The sequence below is a fragment of the Dermacentor andersoni genome, chromosome 8 (genome assembly GCF_023375885.2).
Source record: "Dermacentor andersoni chromosome 8, qqDerAnde1_hic_scaffold, whole genome shotgun sequence".
Taxonomy (NCBI): Eukaryota; Metazoa; Arthropoda; class Arachnida; order Ixodida; family Ixodidae; genus Dermacentor; species Dermacentor andersoni.
Window position 1 is genome coordinate 154,407,742 of NC_092821.1, and position 24,110 is coordinate 154,431,851.

At 44.3% G+C, this 24,110-nt stretch overlaps 1 long non-coding RNA gene across 1 annotated transcript; it reads right to left on the bottom strand.

The window, feature by feature from the left end:
• Positions 1–491: 491 nt before the first annotated feature.
• Positions 492–8,419, bottom strand: LOC126525926 (uncharacterized). The gene is made up of 3 exons (XR_007598429.3): positions 7,721–8,419; positions 6,210–6,302; positions 492–738 (listed from the first exon to the last, which is right to left on the bottom strand). It is a non-coding gene; the product is annotated as an uncharacterized lncRNA (long non-coding RNA).
• Positions 8,420–24,110: the final 15,691 nt, after the last annotated feature.

Below are 24,110 nucleotides of genomic sequence, written 5' to 3' on the forward strand. Positions count from 1 at the left end.
AATTTGAACTGCATGCCATGGTGACGTTCCGTACACTGTAAAATAATTTACACCCCTAAGGGTTTTTTTTGGTGTCTATAACTAACCCCCTAGCCCCCTTGAAAAAGCTGGGTTTAATAGGGGATTACACCCTTATGATGGTTATTCTATATTCCAATAACACCCTATCCCTTGAGGGTGTTTTGAACAACATATTACCCTTCGACCCACGGGGTGTAAGGGTGTGATGAGGAATATATTACCCCTTCACCTATCGGGTGTAATGAGCAATATAATAACCCTTGAAGTATGGCATGTGGAAACATGTACATATGCACTTCATTGTTTGTTTCGTAAGTCTACAGTCAGGCTAGCACACAGAAATGTTATGTATGGTGTGCATACAATAGGTAATGTGTTTCCAAATGCATGGCATAGCAACTTTGAGAGAAAACACATAATCATGTGTGAGTGTTCTGCGTGAAATGGTCCTATTTACCACAGACACAGAGTGACTGCATGGAGGGTCATTTATTCTAGCCTCCTGTACAATATTTAGAGCTTGCACTATGCCTTGTATGTGGTGACAAGTCTTGTGGCCGTTCTACGTTGAAGAACAGTCTCATTCAAACCGAAGTTCCAGGGCACAGGCGAGGATGATGATGCCTTTGTGTAGCTCCATTCCAATGTCCTAAGGCGAGCCATCATAGATGAAGCCATTTCTTCATTGATCGCTGTAGCCATCTGCTTCTTTTCTGCCTGCAAAATGATTTGTTGCAATTTAATGTCAGGAAAAGTACACGAAACATGACAAGCTGCGCTTCCCTGCATCATTCACTTTAATATTTCAAGATCACATGAAGAGCAGGTTAAAGAAAACAAGCACAGATAGTGCTTACTTCCAAGAAATCGTTATTTCGAAAGAATAAGGCATTTAATCTGCCACATCATGAATGTAGGAGAGACAGGCTACACAATTATATGAGGGCAATTGAGAAATTATTGCCTCCAAGCCCACTACTTTGCCAATATTACAGCAAACATTTTGAACTCTTTATCATTGATGCACTTATGTTTAAGCTATCGAATGTCACTTGCCTCGCCTTCCTATTTCTTCTCGTTCCAGAGTAATCGAGCAATTCATGGCATCCAGTGGTGACGTACAGTTGAAACAACAGGCTGTAATTGAATTTCTGACTGTGGAAGGTTGTGTGCATATCAACATTCATGGCCATCTGACTGCAGTTTACAGAAATGCCTGTGTTGACGTCAGCACTGTGCGGAGGTGGGCAAGGACTGTGAAAGACCAAAATCCTGGCTCATCAAATCTCGCGGATCAGCACCGAAATGGACGGCCCACAATGGCTTCTGATGAGGGTCATGAACATCAGGCAGACGAGTTGACTGGGCGCGGCAATCGCAGGATCAAGCAACACCAGATTGCAACAACACTCGCTATTTCCATTGGCTCAGTGAACCACATCATTAAAGACCTGCGTTACAAGAAGACTTGCGCTTGTTGAATGTCACGGTAACTGACGACTGACATGAAAAAGTCGAAGCATAGCCAACAAGTTCAATTCTTCTTGTAACCCAGGAGGTTTTTAATTATGTGGTTCACTGAACCAATGGAAACAGCGAGTGTTGTAGCAATCTGGTGTTGCTTGATCCTGCGATTGACCCGATTCAACTCGTCTGCCTGATGTTGATGATCCTCATAAGAAGCCGTTGTGAGCCGTTCAGTTCGGTGCTCATCTTGGACATTTGATGCGGCTGGATTTTGATGTTTCTCAGTACTTGCCCACCTACGCACAAAGCTGACTTCAACACAGACATCCCCGTAAACTGCTTTCAGATGGCAATGAATGTTGAAGGGCGCAGAACCTTCCGCAGTGAGAAATTCAATTACAGCCCACTGTTTCAACCGGACATCACCACTGGATGCCATGCATTGCTCGATTACCTTGGAACGCGAAGAGATAGGAAGATGGGGCAAGTGACATTCTATAGCTTAAACATCAGTGCATTAATGATAAAGAGCCAAAATGTTTGCAGTACTACTGGTAAAGCAGTGGGTTTGGAGGCATTACTTTCTTAACCGTCCTCATATTACAGCAATAACGCTGGGCAGTTGGTTTTGGGTGTGACATCTGACCCAAAACTAGAATTTAGTGATCTTAGGCTTCTAAATTCGCCTCACTGGTGTGCTCTTGATCACTTAATTGTCATGGTGGTTACTCTGCAAATGTTTATCAAGCATGGTTCCTCTAAAATATTTGACACAATTATTTGTAACATATTCAACGAAAATTTTAAAATGTTAGTTGAGAGCATTACTTGTTTCGTTTTCCTGTTGTTCATTTTATACTAAGCATCACTAAGCTGACCTTTATTTTTTTTCTTAATGTCTGACTTACACAGTGCTGGTAACAACCCCTCTGTCAGAACTATTTGGCATCTCTACTACAAAGAAGCCCTACCTACACCTTCTGACATCATCTTAGCCATCTCCACTAAGCAAGCACATAATCCTGCTGGTATTTTTATTACAGGGGTTTTCACTAAAGATCTTCCAAGCAAGGAAACTTTAGCATTTGATCATTTAGATGCTTTTAACTGAAACAACACAGTGAATCCATCATGCTTAACAGAAGTTTAGCTATTTTAATCAAAGCACAGTTAAAGCCTTTCATGTATGAAGTTTGTGATCTGCTTTCACTTGATCTTGCTGGTTATATGATTGTGAGTTACACTGAGATCAAACATTCTAATGGCCAACATCTTTCATCTGTGAAGCGCAGAAAACTTTAGTGCACTTGTCAGTGTTGTTACGGCATTCTTATGTGTGATGATTAGGCTGCTGGCTGTTTAGCACTGTAGTAGCATTGTACAGCATGATCATTTTTAAGTTTTATGGAATTTTAAAAAATCTCCTGCGGCAGATGGCATAATTCTTGTCCTTGAGCTAGATTATTTGAAGAGGTGGACATTACTAGCATGAGAAATCGAAACACATGCTCAACTAAATAAAAAACAATCACTAATTAACTTCGTAACTAATTATATTACTGCACATATTGCAATTTATGAATTGTAGCCAGTGAGCTTGGAAGACGTATGCATTTGAACTTCCAGGATGACACCAGTTTAGGAATATTTCCTTGATAAAGACCAATACACAAGGGTGTTCCCGTTACTTTTGTGCATCAGTGCATAAAAGCACATTTTGTTAAAAAAGGTAAGTGGAACAACAGTGCATTTTTACAGCAAGTTTGATGGTGCATATCTCCAAACTGACGCCATTCTGGAAATAAATTCCAAGTAGATACACCTTATAATCTCACTGGCTATGATTCGTAAATTACAATATGTGCCCCAGATATGTGGTGGCGCTGGCAAACACTCCCAGGGTTCTAGTAGGAAACATAAATACCCAAGAAAGTGATGGGGAAACGGCGCCCGCAGTAGCTCAATTGGTAAAGCATCTAACGCGTAATGCGAAGACATGGGTTCGTTCCCCACCTGCGGCAAGTTGTTTTTTCATCCACTTTCATTTCCGTAAATTTATCATTTCTTTATTTCATTTGTTAATCACAAGTAATTTATCCTAACTTCTCCTTGGTGTCAATGTTTGCTGGCTTCTTAGGATATAATTCATTCGAAAGATAAGAAAATTTTCTAATTAGTTTAATATGTTTCGATTTCTCGTGCAAGATATATCTGCCTGTTTGAATATTCCTGCTCAAGGACTAGAATTATGCTATATGCAACAGGGCTATATTTAACAATTCCACAAAACAGAAAATCATCACCCTGTATAAAAACAGTGTGAATTTAAAAACAAGCTTCAGTGAACCTTATTGAATCAGTAAATGGCCAGTGTAAATAGTCTGATCATCCTGGAAATCTTTTGTAGCTTATAAGCATAGTGCATTTCAATTCTACATTTAGGAGTGCAAATTTTTCTTGAAGTCAGCCTTTTCTTTTTAACAGCTAGCATCCCTGCCAGTTTGCTTAAACATAATGTTGCATGACTTCAACAGTACTGCACAATCAGACTTTTTTCTGCTCACAGTGTCTAGTGATGTGTCTTTAGCAGCTGAGATAATTAATGTTCATGCAGATAAACAACAGAAAACATTGCAATAACTGCCAAGAAAATGCAATCATGCATTTTGTTTACAAAAGAGCATGTGCTCTACCTTCTGCCAGGCTTGTTCTCCATGTCAGGCTAGTACGGAACTTGCACAAGAGGCACCTTTTGCATCCATGAAGATATTTTATATGGTTATGGTGGGGGGGTGTCGAAACATGACATCAACCATAAGACTTTGAACTATTTTATGAAACAGTTATTTGTACAAAGATAGAAAAGGCACCAATTTTGAATTTATCACATTTGGTTTAGAGTACCATAGTATAAATGGCTCAACTGGTACAGGTACGCAAACAGGCTAGTTGGTATTGGCCAATGACGTTAGACAACGTGAACTCGACAAAGGATGGAGAAAGAGGCGATAGCATTTGTTCCATTTCTCGCCACTTTTGACGTCCTTTGTACAAGTCTGCACTGTCGAACATCATGGATCAACTAGTACAGCCTGAAAAAAATGCCATGAAAGAAAACTTGGCTTTCAACCTCGACACTTCTGCCTGTTAGGTATTATGGTTTCTTTAGAACTTATTTCTTTATACAAAGTCAGACCCATCAAGTAAAGCTTACTGAGAAAGAAATGAACATCAACACCTCTCAAGGCACATGCATCAAAGGAGTCAGAGCATCATACACATTACCTTTAAGTGCAAGAGTGTTCTTTTTCTTAGGCAAACTGCATTTCTAGTTTCTTAAAGCCTATATATTTATTTGCCATAGCTATGGGAAAATCACAAGATGGAAAAAGATATGTTGATGCAATTTCAACTATTATGTACAACAACAAAAGGTAAAGCACAGGAAGTCTCACTGCTCCTCTGTCTAAATGACATTCAGTTTCATTTGTCATGTCCACTCCTATCCTGATGAGAAAGTAGACGAAGGATCTGATATCCTAGCTGACATAAAGAGTAAAAAAGGGAGCTGGTCAGGCCATGTAGTGCAGACTTGATAAATCATTAACTAGCGCGAAAAGGACAACGGACGACAGTTAGAAGCACACAGGACAGAACTCTAGGCTTCAACTGAAATTTTGGCTACACAGAAACATAGGATTCAGGGGATGCGACTACGACGCATGGAAGCAACATTCATCCTTCCTTTTCCCTGCCTGACACAGGAGGTATCGGAGCAAATCGATGGACAGGTTCATTTCGAGATACGAAAACTCTTTTTTGGCGAGAGTCAGGGAAGGGGTGCTTACACACCTATTACCCGCATTTTGATGCAAAGTGCTTCTACTATTTTCATGTTGACCTGCCTCTAGAGCCGGCTGGGCAGATGAGTGCTTTGAAACTGCTCAGTGCATGAGCACCTACAGCAATGATTGGCCGGACGGCCACCAGCCACTGACAACTGCCCTATCTTTGTTACCCCAAGTGGTCGTTTAAACACCGACCTGTTTGGCTTGAGGAAACATGGGGCAGCTTTAAGTACCTTAGTGGCTGGTGGCCACATGGCCAATCATCGCCATAAGTGCTCATGCACTGAGCAGTTTCAAAGCGATTGTGTGCTCAGGCAGCTCCAGAATCAGGTACATAGGGTAATATACGAACCACTTTGCATCAAAAAAAGCGGGGAATAGGTGTGTAAGCACCCGTCTCTGGCTCATACCAAGAAAGTTCGTAAGTGAAATTAACCTGTTCATCAATTTGTTCCGATAGCTCCTTTGTTGTTTCTGTCTGTCGACATTCTGTGTATTCCATGTTTCTGTGTAGCAAAAATTTCAGTTGAAGTCTAGAGTTCTGTCTTATGTGCTTCTTGATGTTGTCTTTGTCACGCTAGTTATTGATGTCTCAAGTCTGCAATGAGCACCAACTAGCCCAAGTGCCTTCTTCAACCATGTAATGCATAGGGCAGATAACCGGTGGCACATTCGAGTTACAGAACGAATGCCAAGGGAAGAGAAGGGTAGTCAAGGAAGGTAGAGAATTAGACTGTATGATGAAGTCAGGAAATTTGTAGGCTTCACTTCGATTCAGCTAGCGCAAGACAGAGGTAATTGGAGCTGACTGGGAGAGGTCTTCATCCTCAGGTGGAAAAAATATGTAGGCCAATTGTGATGAAAAAAGTATACCTGTCGGCTCAGACATCTTCACTGTCTTTTCAGCAATGTGTAGGCCCAAGACAGCCAGTCGGTTCCCATGCAATTGCTTCATGCTGACTGTAACTGCATGGGCACAAGAAAACAACCCACCATTAATGCCACCCGAGATTGACCACTCAATAAAAGAACCTCTCAAAACTGCAAATACAATTAAGCATTTACCAGCCTAATACATACATACATAACGGCCAAGAATAGTTACAATAACCATACGCTTTATAACTAGACAATAAAATAAGGTAGTGAAACGTACAATAACCGTAGGACGTTCAGTGCAATTCATTTCAGAAATACTGTTGACCACTGACAGGACGCCTTAGGCAAGGTTCAGTCACACAACAAGAAAATATAAATAGTAGTAATAAGCATGCCTGCGTGAAACCAAGACACGAGTTCAAGAACAAGAAAAAAATAGATTAGGATCAGTGTACTTATATATACAAAAAGATAAATTTATAAACAAACAGCGCAACCACGCGTTCATCTGCAACAACACGAGAGCTTCTAGAACAAACGAGCACAACTTAAAACGAAGGATAAGTGCATAGCCAGGATGGTCGTGATTCTTTTGTTTTGCATTAGTTCTAGTCATGAAAGCACAAGCATTGCAAGCTACCTGCGCCATTACCTATCACGTGACCTCCGACAAAAAATACAAAAAAATCCAATTGAGTGCCAGTACATAAGCGACATTTAATACGGTTGTCACACTGCACACTTTTGGCCGCGATCGATCCTGACCGGAATCGGATTTCTGGGCGCGTTTGGCTTCGTTGCACAATCTGCGGACGGGAGCCAATCGCGGTCGAAAAGTTCCATCCAGAACGGGCTCGATCGTAATCGAAAGTGGCCCTGTGACACCGGTATAAGTCTGCGCCCATCTTTGGTAACAGAATGAACCAATTAGTCAAACCATAGTATTATTTACCTGCCTGCGCCGAATACTGACGCGTAGCAGTACTTAATTCTCTACAACTCCAGTTGAGGACACGTGAACAATGAAACATTGGATTTTTTTTTTCTTTTTTACATTCGGTGCCCGTAGGCTGCGCCTAGAGTACAGATACTACACTCGCATCCAACACACCCTGCGCTGTCCTTTAAAGAAATTACGCGAAAATTACTACCACAATGACGCACCATAACAACGCTATGCTGAACGTGACTACGTACGTACAGTCGCGGTCAAAAATACGCGGCCCACGGCTCCAGTCGGCGGAGCGGCCGCGAGCCGCACCGCGGCGCTCGCGTCGGCGCTGCGAGAGTTTGCGCTCTGACGACAGGTATCTCCCTCGCTCTCGGGCGGATACGTAACGGACGATACGTAACGGGCGGATACGTAACGGATACGGACGATACGTAGGGAGATACCTGTCGTCAGAGCGCAAACTCTCGCAGCGCCGACGCGAGCGCCGCGGTGCGGCTCGCGGCCGCTCCGCCGACTGGAGCCGTGGGCCGCGTATTTTTGACCGCGACTGTACCTTTTATATGAGCAGTCCATGCGCCTTGCAAAAGGCCCTCGGTTTGAAGGCGGAGCGCTGTCACGATGTGTACTCTGGGCACGCCGTTTCGTTTACGTAGTAGATGGACCATGTTGACGATGCATTCCGCCGAAAAACAAAACGTCCACTTCGTCACTGTTCAGGCCGAATGGAAGATGTTTTCTCCTTCGCCACGAATGACGGCCGTCGTAGGCATAGTAAACACAGTGTCACAAAGAAACACCGATGTCGTAGGCCGCTGCTGCCTTTCTTTCTCACGCATAATCGCGGCGCCATCACTCCGGACGCTCACTTCGCGTTGATGAGCGCAAAAGTACACGAAAACAACGAGGTGGTACAACCTAAACGCAGCAAAAGACAATCTAATTACTCACAACTTCAAGAATGTCACGGAGAACACACCATAACACACATGCACCCGGCGGCCCGCCGCGAGACGAAGGAAATGACGTAGCGGCGATAGCGGCGACGCCCGTCGGGGGAAGTTATTTCAATTTCGGTTTCGTTTTCAAGGCATAAATACAAATATTTTTTTAAACTACATGTGTATATTACTTTCCAAGCTATTTATTTTACGCTACCTCTAAGCCATTTTCTGTGTTTACGGGTAGCTTCAGTGGAAATTTATTCGCAGAAACATTGGCTGATATTAAATCAAATGGAATGGCAAAGGTGGGCTGGTAACTGCGTGTAAGTGAATTCATTTTCTATACATACATATATATATATATATATATATATATATATATTGTTTGGACGTTCATTTGTAAAGAGACGTGGTCCTTCCTGATTGTATAATATGCAGAGGTATTTGCGAGTCTTTTCTTTTATGCACAAAGAAAGAGAGAGAGAGACAAAAAAAAGCTTTAATTGGCATTTTTAAGAAGTTCACAATGCTCATATTTCTTAACTGGTGTGCTCACGCAAATTTTAAATAGCTTGGGCGAACGACAGATGTAGAAGAACTTGTTTAATAGCTTTATAAACGTATAGGCGATACCACGAAATTTCACATGTGCAGAATTACACGAAAACCTCAAGTTTCCAAGTACGAAAAGTCTTTCTTTGCGTGGTGTCGTGAATGTGCAACCGAAGCGAATCCAGTTCTCGTTTTTTTTTTTTCTTTAAGAGCGGGTGAGCGAGTGGGGCCGATGACCGCTCAAACGAAAGAACAAATATAACAACGACTCCCCTTTGGTGGACAGCACCGTGAGTTGTCGTTGTTATAATCTGATGTCGGTCTTTGTCTTATTGCAGTTGCTTAGAATAGCAGTTTGACGGGTAATGAGGAAGTCATTTTCAACCTAACTACTCTCGCCCTCAAACTACCGCTAGCAGAGCAATTTAGTATTGTTCCCATTCAATAGCTGCGCCTATACAATCGCCGAACACCTTTGCTCGGCGAGGGTGCAGCTGTGGTAAAGGCTATTGAATGACAACAGCAATTTCTTGGCAAAGTGTGGGAACTTTGATGACATTTCGTCTGGGTGTTGGCTTTAAGCACTCTCTTGTCTCCCCTTAGTACCATACTATCTCTCCTCTGCGCTGTTGCATGTGAGTACAAAAGTAAGCGCTGCACCTTTTGCACTACTTTTGCTGAGGGGGGGGGGGGGGAGGAGGTGGCTAACGCGTAGTTAGTCTTCCAGAGGGCATTGTGTCGATGGCCAGGGTGTTTCAGTGGGCATTGTGACGGCCAAAGAGGTCCAAAGAGTATTGTAGCGATGCCCACGAAGTTCTCGCTAAAAGGACTCGCACACGCCTTCCCCGCGTCCCTCTCATGTTCATTATGCACGCTCTCAAACCACCCACCGACGCGGCTGGCAAGGCAGTGACAGCAGCAGCAGCAGCATAATTGGAAAGGGTGAGGGAGGAGGCATAGAAAGCTTCGCTTTAAAATTTGGCAGAACGCCCCTGTGCACACTGTAACCTGCAATCCAGAGCTCTGGTGTTTGGACAAAATTCAATTTGATTCTACAAGGTATTTCTTTCCCGTATTCAGCATGTGCACCTGTCTCACCCATCTCGCGATGGGAGACGGGCGAGTCTCGCGCAGGTCTGCATATGTCAAGACATTGCGAACGTAATTGGCAGGTGGGCAATTGCGCGCACACTTGAAAAATGCCTCGCCACTGTTCCGTGAACAAAGATGGGTCTGCAAATGCCCCGCCAATTTCTGGAATCTCGTTATATCTACAATGATTGGCTTAATGTCCTATTCATGCATGCAATAATACTGTCTCCAATTTGGGAGGGGAAATATTTGAGTAAATAGCGCTGTTAATCGGTGTTGTAAATACTGTATGCATCGCAAGTTGTACGTTGGTTCTCTATACTTTCTCATATTATTCTCCCTTTCTTTTTGAGCACTCCATTCTGGCAGCTGTTTGTAAGCCAGTATAAATTTCCTTTACTATACAACTACAAACTTAATAGTTTCTTTTTGTACAGCCAGCTTCGTAAATTGACGCAGACGCGAAGCCATGAGCGTTTTGCACGGCTCTTTCTGCAGATGCTGCTTGAGCAAAGCATTGTGGTGGGTGAGAAGGCTCAAGTTTGCCAACGAACCTACCTTGTTTCTAAACGTGAGAAAAGCAGAACGAATTTAGGTTATTGATTCGGCGAAAAAAGGTCAGGTGGGGTCAAAGCTTCCCGAATTGTCGTATCTTTTTTCCGCGTATGGTTCGTCGCGCCCTTTTCTGCCTGTTTTGTCGTGCTTGAAAGAAACCTAGACGACCGCACTGCATTGGAGCAATTGTGGCGCGTCCAGCTGCATGCTGTCGCGTGGCCTATTCATTTTGCTGGATTCCTGGCGTCCCAAAAGCAAGAGTTGCACTAGTTCTGCCGTACTGCAAACATTTTGAACATTTTTCTTTTGGTTAAATATTCAATACTAGAAAAAGTAGCAACAGCAACAGGTTTTTCGCAGGACATATTTAAAATGGTTCATCAAAACAGACAGTGAAACGGAGGGGGACTCTCTTCAGGAGTTTTGTCGGCATTGAAAGCCCGACATGTCTCGGTGGGAAGAGAATGGGGTAGGGGAGGGCCCACTTCTGGATACGCCACTGGTTTGTAGTGCCGTGGGACACGCTGTCTCCTCGTACAACTGTATGTTTGTGAATGTAATAAAAATAAACAAAAACACCCTTGCACCCACCCCCAATATTCTTAGTCAGTGCACCCTTTCGGTGGGTAAAAGGGTGTTATGGCATCTAGAACTACCCTATGCTTCGCAAAAAGTCATGGTGATGGGATGTTTCTTGAATGAAAACACCCTTCAAGGGTGTTATGACTCGCAATTATCACCATCAAGGGTGTAAATTATTTTACTGTGTAGGCAGAGCGTTGTGGACACACCCCGCTCCGCCGTACCCTTCGCAGTGCAAATCATTGAAGAAGGAAGGGAAACACCGCGAACGCTTTTATTGTCAATAACTTCGCTTTTACTTAACGCATTGAATAACTTCTTTGCGGCGACGTATTCCTGCAATAGTCTGATTTCTAATGCATTTGTCGACTTCGATAAAAAGTGGTTAAGGGCCCCTTTAATCAAGGGAGTTGTCTTGTGGATTATTCATAATTTATGAAAATTCTGTAGCAAGAAAACAAAGCGGGTAACCCATTTCAAATAAATAAATAAATAAATAAATAAATAAATAAATAAATAAATAAATAAATAAATAAATAAATAAATAAATAAATAAACAAATAAATAAATAAATAAATAAATAAATAATACTTATAACGTAGCCGCAAGGTTTGTACTTTACGGTTTTCCTGCCTTTAAAAGGTCATCTAACTTTTCAGCAAGTCCGTTCTGCAACAATCTGTAAGGTATGGCCAAAGTTTAAAGAAGAGAATGAGATGGGGAAGGTTTATTATAAAAACCACAGCTGACAGGTCTGCCTCAACTATTTTGTTCAAGCCTGATACACGGCGTTCGGGTAACGGGACGAAAAAGAGACAAAAAATTGTGATCATCATGTTAGAAAGGGGGAAATGTAGGCCCACAAGAAATAAAATAACTGGAAACACTGTTACGGTTGCATACCCTCTCCCTCTTTCCCAACAAAGCATATGACCTGACGCACAATGTATTTTGGCCATGGACCTAACAGACATTTAGAAAGGGGCCGGTTGTCTATGCATGGTATTGATTCTTCCTCTCGCAACTACAGCGGGAACGCACACAATACCTTCGGCACGGTACAGTTTCACAATCGAGGCTGTCGACACGGCAAATAAGAAGGCGAAGGATTAGAAATTTTAGAAGGCGATTGTGATTCATCCAAGTGAAACACGATACTAGAAAAATAAAAGCTGATATGGATTTCTAGGAAATAAAACTTCAGCTCATTTTATTACCTTAAAGGTATAAAAATTTGTCCCGCTTCGCCAATCTAAGCAGTGCAAACACCTCTTACAAGGCGGGCACTCTTCCATCTGGTTAGCTCTGACTGTGTTCGAGATCGTGCAGAGAGCAGTGTATCGTGTAAGGTCATGTGACATAGGAAAATGTGCATTCGCACTGAGGCTCTTCCGATTGCACTTAACACTTCTTTTTGCACAACCCGTCTTCTGTACCACCACAGAACGTATCATATTTGTCTCTTGTGCGTTGCTGCTTTTTTCACGCTGGTCTGATTTCATTATGGTGCAATTATGAAGCAGGATAAATGACAGCATACTCGCGTCTATTTTTCATGAACTCTGACGAAGGCTGGTCCACCAGCCGAAAACGTTAAGTAAACGAAGTCTTCCAAAAAGTTCGTCGTCTCTTTCCATCGTATATATATTGAACGTTTGTTGATTATTATTATTGGAGTACCTAAAGGTCAATGCGGGCATTACATAGGCACATCCACTGTCGGCTAGCACACCAGATTTTCCCTTCTGGTTAACATCTGTCTTTCCCTCTTTCTCCGTACATAGAAAGATTGCAGTTCTCATACAAATGATTAATGCATGTCGGGCCCCTCGGTTAGCCCCCTTTCTTCTCGTCTAACGTATGCAAAAGAAACAAGAAGAGAAAAAAACAGAACGCATTTTAGCACCATTATCTCGAACTTGATGCAAGCCGTAGGAATGACACTAAAACAGCTATATATTGTACTCGCTTGCATCGTCAACCCTTACAAACGGACATGTTCTTACAAACGGACAATTCCTTGCACATGAAATGTGCAAGGAATTCATTGTGCAATGTGAAATGTGCAAGGAGTCCATTGTTAGAGTACGCTACTCCTGTCTGGGACCCTTACACCCAAGCAAGCATTGGATAGGATAGGGATGACTTTAATAAATTGCCGGCAAACGACGGTTTAACGCGTCGTGAAGCTGGCCAAGCGTCGACCCGGGGTTATGCCCTACTCTGCACTAGCCCAGTTGGGCCCGTTTGTAGTGGGTCATGAGGCTTGTGCTTTTCGAGCGCACCCCGGGCCTGCTGGACGGCCCATAGTTCTGAGTCCTTGTCTGCAGACTGCAGTGCATCTTGAAGTTCGGGCGGGTAAGTCCTGGAGGTAGCTGCCGTCGGGAACCTGGCACAGTCTCACATGATGTGCCATGATGTGCCAAGCCAGCATAAATATTATTGAAATGATACAGCGGAAATCAGTCAGGTTTATTTTTAATTCCTACCGCCGTCATACATCAGTTAGCGCTCTTTTACAGGAGGCCAACCTGGAAACCCTAGAGGTAAGACGGTATCGAGAGAGGCTCAAAATGCTATATTTAATTCATCGGGAGCATGTAAAGCTAGATAAAAAATTGGATATTACCCCTTGTAGCCGGCGCCCAAAGCGTTCATCACAATCATTCAGGTTAGACGAGTATTCGCACCATACCACTTTATTTAAGCACTCGTTTTTCCCCCGAACCATCCATGACTGGAACGCCCTGCCTGAAAACGTTCTTCAAAGCTCAACCTTATCGTCCTTTGTGCACGCTCTCATTAATCTATGACCCTAAACGTTCGCACGATCTCTGTCCTATTCCATATACCATGTGATACAGATCATATCATGTTAAGGGCACCCTTATTTGTTTTGTGTATAGTCCATTGTGCAGACATGTGCTGCATTGCAGAATTTTTTTGATATTGTTGTTTATTGTTGTTTCTTCTTTTTTGCATTGTGACAAGATGACGCTTTGCTTGTTCCCACCCTTTTTTTTCTTTTTTGTCTTCTTTTTCTTTCTTGTGTTTCATATGTTGTTAGGTTGTTAAACTCTTTATGTATATTCCACTCCTGCCTAGGGCCTCTAAAATAGGCTGGCAGTACGAAATAAATAAATAAATAAATAAATAAATAAATAAATAAATAAATAAATAATGGTAAGTTACATGTTCATTTTTTGTTGTAGGATCTGGAGACATAGACTAGCCGAGGTACACTCTGCGTGATCAAGTCTCTCTGCAGCAAACGATTAATAACAGAACATTGCTACCGTGCACCGAGTGCGGATGTACGTACGTAACCCATGACAAGCAAGCGAGGGTATTCTGTATGTTAAAGGCCAACCTATCCGAGTCTCTGAGAAGAGCGTCTCTTCAATGGTCGTGAAGCAGGGCCTCACGTGAGACTTCATTCGCTGCCCGTTCCTGAAAACAAATATCCATGGTAGATGTCCTACCTTAAACTCTGCCTTGCAGTGTTGTAGAACCATGACCTGCTTTCCTTTCGGTGTCCTCCTTGCCTTATTATCTTGTATTTCTTGACTATTTGTCCAAATCCATTTCACAAGGCTTCATTGGAATCAGTATAGCTAATCCCGATTACTGTTATAGAACACATAAAAAAAGTGAGTTCGTCAACCGCGATTTGAAACACAGCCACATAGCTTAGCCAGAGATAACAATGGCAAAAACATGAATGTGTTAACTAAGGAACTATTTTCCCGCCCCACTGAGATTCTGAAGTTGAATTTTCATTGTGTATTAGCGCAGCAGACAGAATGCACAAGCGCACACGCTGTACTTCAAAGGGGTTGTTTGCACACGTGTGGGTAAAATTAATACACAGGTCATAAGAAACAAGAAAGAAAGTATTCTTAAACATTCATTTCAATTTGGAACGAGAACAGTAATCACACGAGTAACATGAAATAGTCCAGTGCCAGGCACGTCGCGAGGATTTTTTTGTTATGTAATGTGTGTTCGTGTGCGTGCGTGCATGCGCGCGCGCGCGTTTGTGTGTGTGTGTGTGTGTGTGTGTGCGTGTAATTAAAAAAAACTAATAGAAAACCCAGCACACAGGACAAGGACCCTCTGATTAAAATTCAAATTTATTTGCACATCGCCAGCTCTCAGACCCAGGTAATTCAATCTATGTGTTTTGTGGGCCATTATATATTCTGTACGCTTCATAGTGCCCTGCTAAATTCACTATAGTCATTAGCAAATGCTTCCCGCTTGCCTCTTCATGTATGCTTGATGTTCTTGCTACATATTGTGACATAAATTGACTCTAGCTGATTACACGGACGCGTGTACGCGTGACGCGTGTTCCAGGTGGACGCATTCTACCGGCTAACAAATGTTAATGCGATCGCTCTGCGCAGGTCCCGCGTGCATGTATCTGAACATTCTCGATGGTCGTCGCCAATTCTATTCTGTCTATGTTGGACCTTGTGTAGTCGGACTACATGCGCCACGCGAATAACTCCGTAAATTCTGGAAGGCACGTGGGCTCGAGAGATGAGGCTGGAACCATCCACGAGCCAGCTACCCGCGCGTCAAGCTTGGATGACCGACGAGTGCGCTGGCCGCGCTATCGTTGCACTAAGCGTTGCTTGAGTTGTCCCTACAAAAAAGGGTTAATTTAGTGACTCGAAGTTCTACCACCATCTTATTCTTCAACATCACTACAACGTGACAAAATACAGAGGAATGAGTTTGTCACGGAGCATCAAACAATAATTAGAAAATTATTTGAAACTGCTACCCGTCTTTGTGTCAATAGGCTCATTTATAACATATGAGACAAACGCGGAATGTACACCAGGTCGGGGAAAGATGCAGCACCAGGACGCAACGACAGCCATAGTTGAGGGTTGAAGCTCAACTATACACATATTATTTTGTGCGACGGACGTACGCTCTAGAAGACTTAGGAGGCACGAGATCATTCAATGAGATGACGGTATGACTATTCTACTACGCCAAGCCGTTTCCTACCAACATGCTTTTAACAGCATGGCCGTAACAACGGATCTGTCTTTTATAAAGTTTCTTTTTCTTTTAAAAGATGATTGTTTTTATGGCGGGTCCAAAGATTTGCTTCACACCGCGATTTTCATGCGCCAACGTTTCCCGTAAACACGAAGATAGCTTGGTCGATGCTGGCTCTCACCTGTTAGATGGGCATGAGATACAGCCGAGTAAGCCGTTCTTAGGTCATCACGCTCCTCAAATATGTATTTACTGTCTTCACTGTCGAATGCTGTGAATAATTTGAGGAGTGTGTTTGAGCAGGTCTCTGCCACATTCAACTATAGAGCCTCCGTCGTGTAGCGTGCGAGCCTTGCGTGTCTTGCCGTTTTGCCTTCACGATCCTCATTCCCCTTTTAGCATAGGGATCTGTGCCATTCCCATATCTTCGACGTAAAACTCTAAGGCGGGTTGTATGTATGTATGTATGCTTTATTTTCCACAAAAAACTAAATACAGCTTTGCGGGGGTAAAGTGGGGAAAAAAGCTGCTCGTAGCAGCTTGACTAGCCCCAAATACCCTTAAAAATACAAAAAGAAAATAAGGGAGCAGCAGCGCGGAAATACAGTTTTCCCACGTACACACATATTCAAGCATTACAACATATCATGCACACGCATCGCAAATCAGGCGAGGAAAAAAAATACAACAAAAACAAGATGTGAGCAAGCAAGCAAAAACACGGAATCGCACTGCACTTCAAAAGCACACAGGCATTGTACAACTCACATATGAGAGAAAAAATCAAGAATATCAGGAGGAGAACAAGTTGCAATATCAATTTTATTAACAATAAGATCGTTTAATAACCGAGGTAGTCTGGAGCACAGCATTTGTGATCCATAGTTTGTGCGCGATTTTGGTACGTGCCAGTACTCTGGCTTTCTTGTGCTGTATGGAGTTTCGTGTAGTTTTAAGTTAGCCATAGAAGTAATGTAGTTGATGTTCTTTTTCTGTTCATTTTTATACGCAAGCACTACACGATACTTTAAAAGGGCCTGTACTTTCGGTGTGTTAAGTTTATGAAATCGTATGGTTTATTGCAAATAGCGCGGAGAGCCTTCTTTTGCAGTATGTACAGCCTGTTGATATTTGTGTCAGAAGTGGTAGCCCAGACCGAACAACAATAATTTAAATGGCTGAGAAAAAGTGAATTATATAACAAGCACTTAATAAAGCGAGGAAGATAGTTCAAGGAATAAAATATTCCAGTGATTTGTGAAAGCTTACTAGCAAGAAAATCTATATGGCTCTGCCACGTCATAGTATGATCAAAAAATACACCTAGCGATTTTACCGAGTGTACAAGTTCAATTTTAGAATTGTTCATTAGCAAATCTTCCTCTAGAGTAATTTGCATGTTCTTAGCGCGAAATAACACCGCCTTAGTTTTTTGTGAATTGATAGTCAAACCGTTGTCAGATGACCATGTGTATAGTTTATTCAAAACTGCATTAGCTCTTATAATCAATTCGGCAGGGCGGTTAGATGAAAAGAATAACGTAGTGTCATCAGCATAGATTACGTAACGCGTATCAACATCAATGTTTACTAAATCATTAATAAAGATATTAAAGAGGAGGGGCCCTAAAATACTGCCCTGGGGTACACCTACATTGACCGATCGAACTTCAGATTTAAAGCTATTTACTTGTACAAACTGCTTTCTATGACCAAGATACGACCTAATCAAGTCAAGCGCATTGCCGCGTATACCGTAGTGGTTTAACTTACTAAGCAAGAGATCATGATTTATAGAATCGAAGGCTTTTGAAAAATCGACAAATACTCCCAATGTTAGCAAACGTTTCTCAAAATTATTTAGAATTAGTTCTTTCTGTTGAAGCAAAGCTAGCTGTGTTGACATATTTTTCCGGAAAGCGTACTGATGCTTAGTTATCAAGTTGTGCTTGTCCAGAAAGTCTGATATTCTGCAAAAAATTATTTTTTCCAAGCACTTCGAAAATATAGGGAGAATAGACACAGGTCTATAATTAGGTAGGGCAGTTTTGTCACCTTTCTTGAACAATGCAACTACTTTTGCCATCTGCATTTTATACGGGAACACACCGGTAGAAAGGCATATATTATAAATATGGGCTAGTACTGGAGCGATAATATCTATTACAAATTTCACAGGCTTGATTTTAATGTTATCAGCATCGCAGGAATTGCTATTGTTTGCTATTGCGCAGACTTAAGGTTACCCTTGGCGGCCTGGCTTGGTAGCACAAATCTCAAGCTCTGTATAGTGTAGTTGTCCGGTGTCTGGTGGAATGAAAAGTGGCGCACGGAAGAAGTTCACAAATCGTCGACACGCAAATGCACGAGGCTCAGCTGTAGTGTTGCCCTGCAGAACTGGGGAGAATAGCCGGGCGATGTCTCTGTGCGCCGGCCGTGCAACCATGGCAATTCGCAGTTGCCACTCTGCGTGAATCCGAAACGAAATGTCCTTGCTTGTATCGAGAGGAGAAATAAGCAGCGATACCCGCACGCTACTCCGCTTCACACTAGCAGGCAATGCTGCGAAGGCCGAAGAGACTTCTCTCACTGCTCGCATCCGCAACCAAGAAGTAGTGCGCGAGATATTTGAAAGGGAGGCGGGTACCCCCGGGACCCCCTTGAATACATGCCTGCCGGGTGTCACATGCAAAACGATCGATGCAGAAAGTTACAGCTAATTTTAACAACAACAGTACTATGCTAGATCACGCAAGCTTTGAGAGACCACGTTAAGTCATGCTATAGGAAATGCCTTTCTGAGACAAAAGTAGTGAAGGCATGCTGACGTGGTCATCGCCTAGCTTCGTGATCTTCGCCATCTACACAGTCGCGCTGCTCCTGCCGATTGCACTAGTTTGATCGAACTTGGGTTGGAAACTGCGGTCTTTGCGATGAATCGCTAATAAACCATTGGAGCGAACCATCCCAGCACTGAATATCTTGTTTTGCATCCTTTCGGCAACATTCAGAGAAGGCATTGTACGTTGCGCACTGCAACCCGTTTCAGCCACCGCTTCGAACGTTTTGTGCGACTGCCTTGTGTTTTTGAAGGCCAGAGAAAGATTTCTGCAAAACTGCTTCTTATAGCGTGCTCTGGGTTTTTCCCGTGTAGACAAAGTGTATCCGCGGGAGATTTACACTTTTTTGCCAAGAATGCGCTCAGAGTGGCAGCGTCAGCAACGGCTCTGTGCGAAGGCGCAAAGTGGAAACAGTTAGTGAATGGGTTTCAGCAAGTGTGGACTCGGCTATCATCGGCCGTCAGCTCGTAAACTTAAGCAGTTTGTTTTACTTTTCTACCGAGATCATGACAACAGATCTCTTTGTGAATTGTAGCGATGTTCTACATGGTTACATAATGAATGCGTCATCATACATTACGTATAAAATCACGCGATATGGAGCGGTGGAGGAGTGAAAGAGATAAGTAGAAGGCAGGGAGGTTAACCAGAATAACGTCCGGTTGGCTACCCTACACCGGGGGAATGAGAAAGGGGAAACAAAGATAACAGGGCGAGAGAAAGAGGAGGGAAGGAAATAAGGAAATTGCGGTGAATTTGCTGACGTGTGTGGTCCAACAGAAATTGCATTAATAGTCACAGATGGTCGCACAAGCCCGTCGCCCTTAAGAAGCGGAAAAGCGCCTTCACCACTTTATGGGCCGACGGGCGATGGGGGCGGTGTTCCAGCAGCACCTGCACAGAAAGCGGTCGATTGTCCAGTTTTTGGAAAGCTTTGGCAAGTTCTTGTCTCTCTGGGGTGTATCGTGGACAGTGGCACAGCAGGTGGTCGATGTTTTCTTCGGTGCCGCAGACCTCGCATGCTGCACTGTCAGTAATTCCAATTATTGTAGAGTATGCCTTTGTGAAGGCAACTCCTAACCAAAGGCGACAGAGAAGCGTAGCTTCACGTCGAGGAAGTCCGATTGGAGGTCGGAGTTGCAGGGAGGGGTTTAGTCGATGCAGTCGTGTAAGTCGTAAGTTTGGCGAGTTCCACTTTCGAGGACAGACGCCTTGCGGCGTCTGTCCTCGAAAGCGGAATTGGAACGCTGTGCTCTTCTTCATGTGCTGTGCGAGCAGCGTTATCGGCGGAATCATTGCCACTGATTCCACAATGGCCAGGTACCCATTGAAAAACGACCTCGTGACCTTTTTGTTGGACGTGATGGTAAAGTTTCGCGACTTCGTATGTCAATTCGTCATGACATCCGTGTCGGAGAACTGACTGCGTGCACTGTAATGCCGGTTTTGAATCACAGAACACACCCCATTTTGTAGCTCTTTCAGAATCAATGAATTCCAATGCTCGACGCAGGGCTGTTAGTTCTGCCGCCGTTGAGGTCGTGACATGCGATGTCTTGAACCGCAGTGTCATTCCTCGCGTTGGTATGACCATGGCACCAGCAGAACTGCAGGACGTAGTCGATCCATCGGTATAGATTTGCACGTGGTTGCTGTACTTCTCGTGCAAAAGAAGTAAGCTCAGCTGTTTTAGAGCAGAGGCCGGTATATCTGTCTTCTTCTGTAGTCCTGGAATCATTATATCTACTTGTGGACGGCTCAAACACCATGGAGGAAACGCTGGCTTGGCCGTAGGTGCGTACCCTGAAGTAAACGACGCACGAAGTGCACTGACAATACCGCGAAATGTCGAGCAGGGCCTTGCAGCAGTGAGGCTCGCCAAGTGGTGGGAAAGGGTCCTAGCATAATGCCTGAGATGCATACGCATTGTCTCATCGGTAATGTGCGTCGCGATTGGGTAATCCTGCGCAAGGGCAATGGTTTCAGTCGTTGATGCACTGCGTGGTAAGCCAAGACATATCTTAAGGTCTTGGGTTTGAATACTCTGAATCGTACGCAGGTTAGTCGTGCAGGTGTTGGATATTGCAGGCAGGCTGTATAGCAGGAAACCAACGAACAACGCCATGTACAGCTGTAACATAGCGTGTATAGATACTCCCCAACGTTTTCCTGCAAGGAACCTGAACAGGTGACACATAGCAGTCAGCCGCTTTTTCACGTAATTCACGTGCGGAGTCCAAGATAGGTATCTGTCAATTACGACTCCCAAGAACCTGTGACTTCTGCTGTATGGTATAAGTTGCCCGTTAATAGATACGCCGTAAGCAGACATTCGCTTCCTCGTGAATGCCACCATTGCGCACTTTCCGCATGAAATTTCAAGTCCTTGTTCACGAAGGTAGCAAGATGTCATTGTGGCTGCCTTCTGAAGCCGAGTGTGGAGCTGAAGTCGTGTCACACCTGATGCCCAAATGCAGATGTCGTCCGCATAGATGGAAGGAAGGGAAGGGAAGAGAGAAAAGTAGAAGGCAGGGAGGTTAACCAGAATAACGTCCGGTTGGCTACCCTACACCGGGGGAATGGGAAAGGGGAAAACAAAGATCACAGTGAGAGAGAGGAGGAAAGGAAAGAAGGAAATTGCGGCGAGTTCGCTGACGCATGTGGTCTTACAGAAAATGCATTAGAAGTCACAGATGGTCGCACAAACCCGTCGTCCTTAAGAAACACAAAAGCGCCTTCACCGCTTTATGGGCCGACGGGCGATGGGGGCGGTGTTCCAGCAGCACTTTCACAGAAAGCGGCCGATTGTCCAGTTTTTGAAAAGCTTTCGCAAGTTCTTGTCTCTCAGGGGTGTATCGTGGACAATGGCACAGCAGGTGGTCGATGTTTTCTTCCGTGCCACAGACCTCGCATGCTCCACTGTCAGTCACTCCAATTAATGTAGAGTATGCCTTTGTGAAGGCAACTCCTAACCAAAGGCGACAGAGAAGCGTAGCTTCACGTCGAGGAAGTCCGAGTGGAGGCCGGAGTTGCAGGGAGGGGTTTAGTCGATGCAGTCGCGTAAGTCGTAAGTTTGGCGAGTTCCAATCGGTCAGTGTGAGACTGCGTGCCAGGTGTCTAAGCTGCCTTGCAGCGTCAGTCCTCGAAAGCGGAATTGAAACGCTGTGTTCTTCTTGATGTGCTGTGCGAGCAGCGTTATCGGCAGAATCATTGCCACTGATGCCACGATGACCAGGTACCCATTGAAAAACGACCTCGTGACCTTTTTGTTGGACATCATGGTAAACTTTCACGACTTCGTATGTCAATTGGTCATGACATCCGTGTCGGAGAACTGACTGCGTGCACTGTAATGCCGGTTTCGAATCGCAGAACACAGCCCACTTTCTAGGTCTTTCAGTATCAATGAATTCCAGTGCTCGACGCAGGGCCGTTAGTTCTGCCGCCGTTGAGGTCGTGACATGCGATGTCTTGAACAGCAGTGTCATTCCTCGCGTTGGTATAACCACGGCACCAGAAGAACTGCACGACGCAGTCGATCCATCGGTATAGATGTGCACGTGGTTGCTGTACTTCTCATGCAGAAGAAGTAAGCTCAGCTGTTTTAGAGCAGGGGCCGGTAGATCTGTCTTCTTCTGTAGTCCCGGGATCATGATACGTACTTGTGGACGGCTCAAACACCAGGGAGGAAATGCTGGCTTGGCCGCAGGTGCGTACCCTGAAGTAAACGACGCACGATGTGCACTGACAATGCCACTAAATGTCGAGCAGGGCCTTTCAGCAGTGAGGCTCGCCAAGTGATGGGAAGGGGTCCTAGCATAATGCCTGAGATGCATACGCATTGTCTCAACGGTAATGTGCGTCGTGATTGGGTAATCCTGCGCAAGGGCAATGGTTTCAGCCGTTGATGCACTGCGTGGTAAGCCAAGACATATCTTAAGGGCTTGGGCTTGAATACTCTGAATCGTACGCAGGTTAGTTTTGCAGGTGTTGGATATTGCAGGCAGGCTGTATCGCAGGAATCCAACGAACAACGCCGTGTACAGCTGTAACATAGCGTGTATAGATACTCCCCAACTTTTTCCTGCAAGGAACCTGAACAGGTGACAGATAGCAGTTAGCCGCTTTTTCACGTAATTGACATGCGGTGTCCAAGACAGGTCTCTGTCAATTACGACTCCCAAGAATCTGTGACATTTGCTGTATGGTATAGGTTGTCCGTTAATAGATACGCCGTAACCCGACATTGGCTTCCGCGTGAATGCCACCATTGCGCACTTTCCGCATGAAATTTGAAGTCCTTGTTCACGAAGGTAGCAAGATGTCATTGTGGCTGCCTTCTGAAGCCGAGCACGAAGCTGAAGTCGTGTCACACCTGATGCCCAAATGCAGATGTCGTCCGCATAGATGGAAAGTCGTACGGTGCTTGGCAGGTTGTAAACTAATCCACTGAGGGTGAGATTGAAAAGAGTCGGGCTAAGCACTCCTCCTTGAGGGACTCCTCGGCTACCGTAATGCTCGGACGTCGGGCCATTTTCCGTGTGCACGTAGAATGGTCTCCTCTGTAAGTAGTTGCGCACCCACATATACACCTTACCACCCAGTCCGACGGCTTCTAACGTGCTAAGGATGGCTTCATGGGTGACATTATCATAAGCTCCTTTAAGGTCTAGAAACAGAGCAGCAGATAGTCGCTTACAGGCCTTTTGGTGTTGCACAAATGTTATCAAGTCAACAACGCTATCTGTTGACGAACGGCCCCGTCTGAATCCGGCCATGGCATGCGGATAGATTTCATAGTACTCTAAGTACCATTCTAGACGTGTTAAAATCATTCTTTCCATTGTTTTTCCGACACAGCTGGCAAGTGCGATCGGACGGTATGAGGAAATGTCCAAAGGCGACTTGCCAGCTTTGAGAAGTGGAATGAGGCGAGTTGACTTCCACTCTTGCGGAACCGTACCCGTCTGCCAAGAGTCGTTGTAGAGGAGCAAGAGTGCCTTCCGAGCTTGATCTCCTAGGTTACACAGGGCACGGTATGTAATGCCGTCAGGTCCTGGCGCTGAAGAACGCCTGCACGAAGCCAGCGCAGCTTCTAGTTCTCCCATAGAAAAAGGGCATTCCATGCGGGGATCGCGTGAGAACAGTGGGTGGTCGAGCGTTCCTGTACCCGTTTCATCGGAATTTGCCTCGCCAGCAATCTTTCTGCAGAAAGATTCAGCGACATCAATATCTCTACATTGTAGATAAAGTGCCAGAGATTTAAACGGGTGGCGCTGACCAAAGGTTTTGCGAAGGCCACGAACAGTCCTCCATATAAGCGACAAAGGTTTTCGCGGATCCAGGGACTCGCAAAAGGATG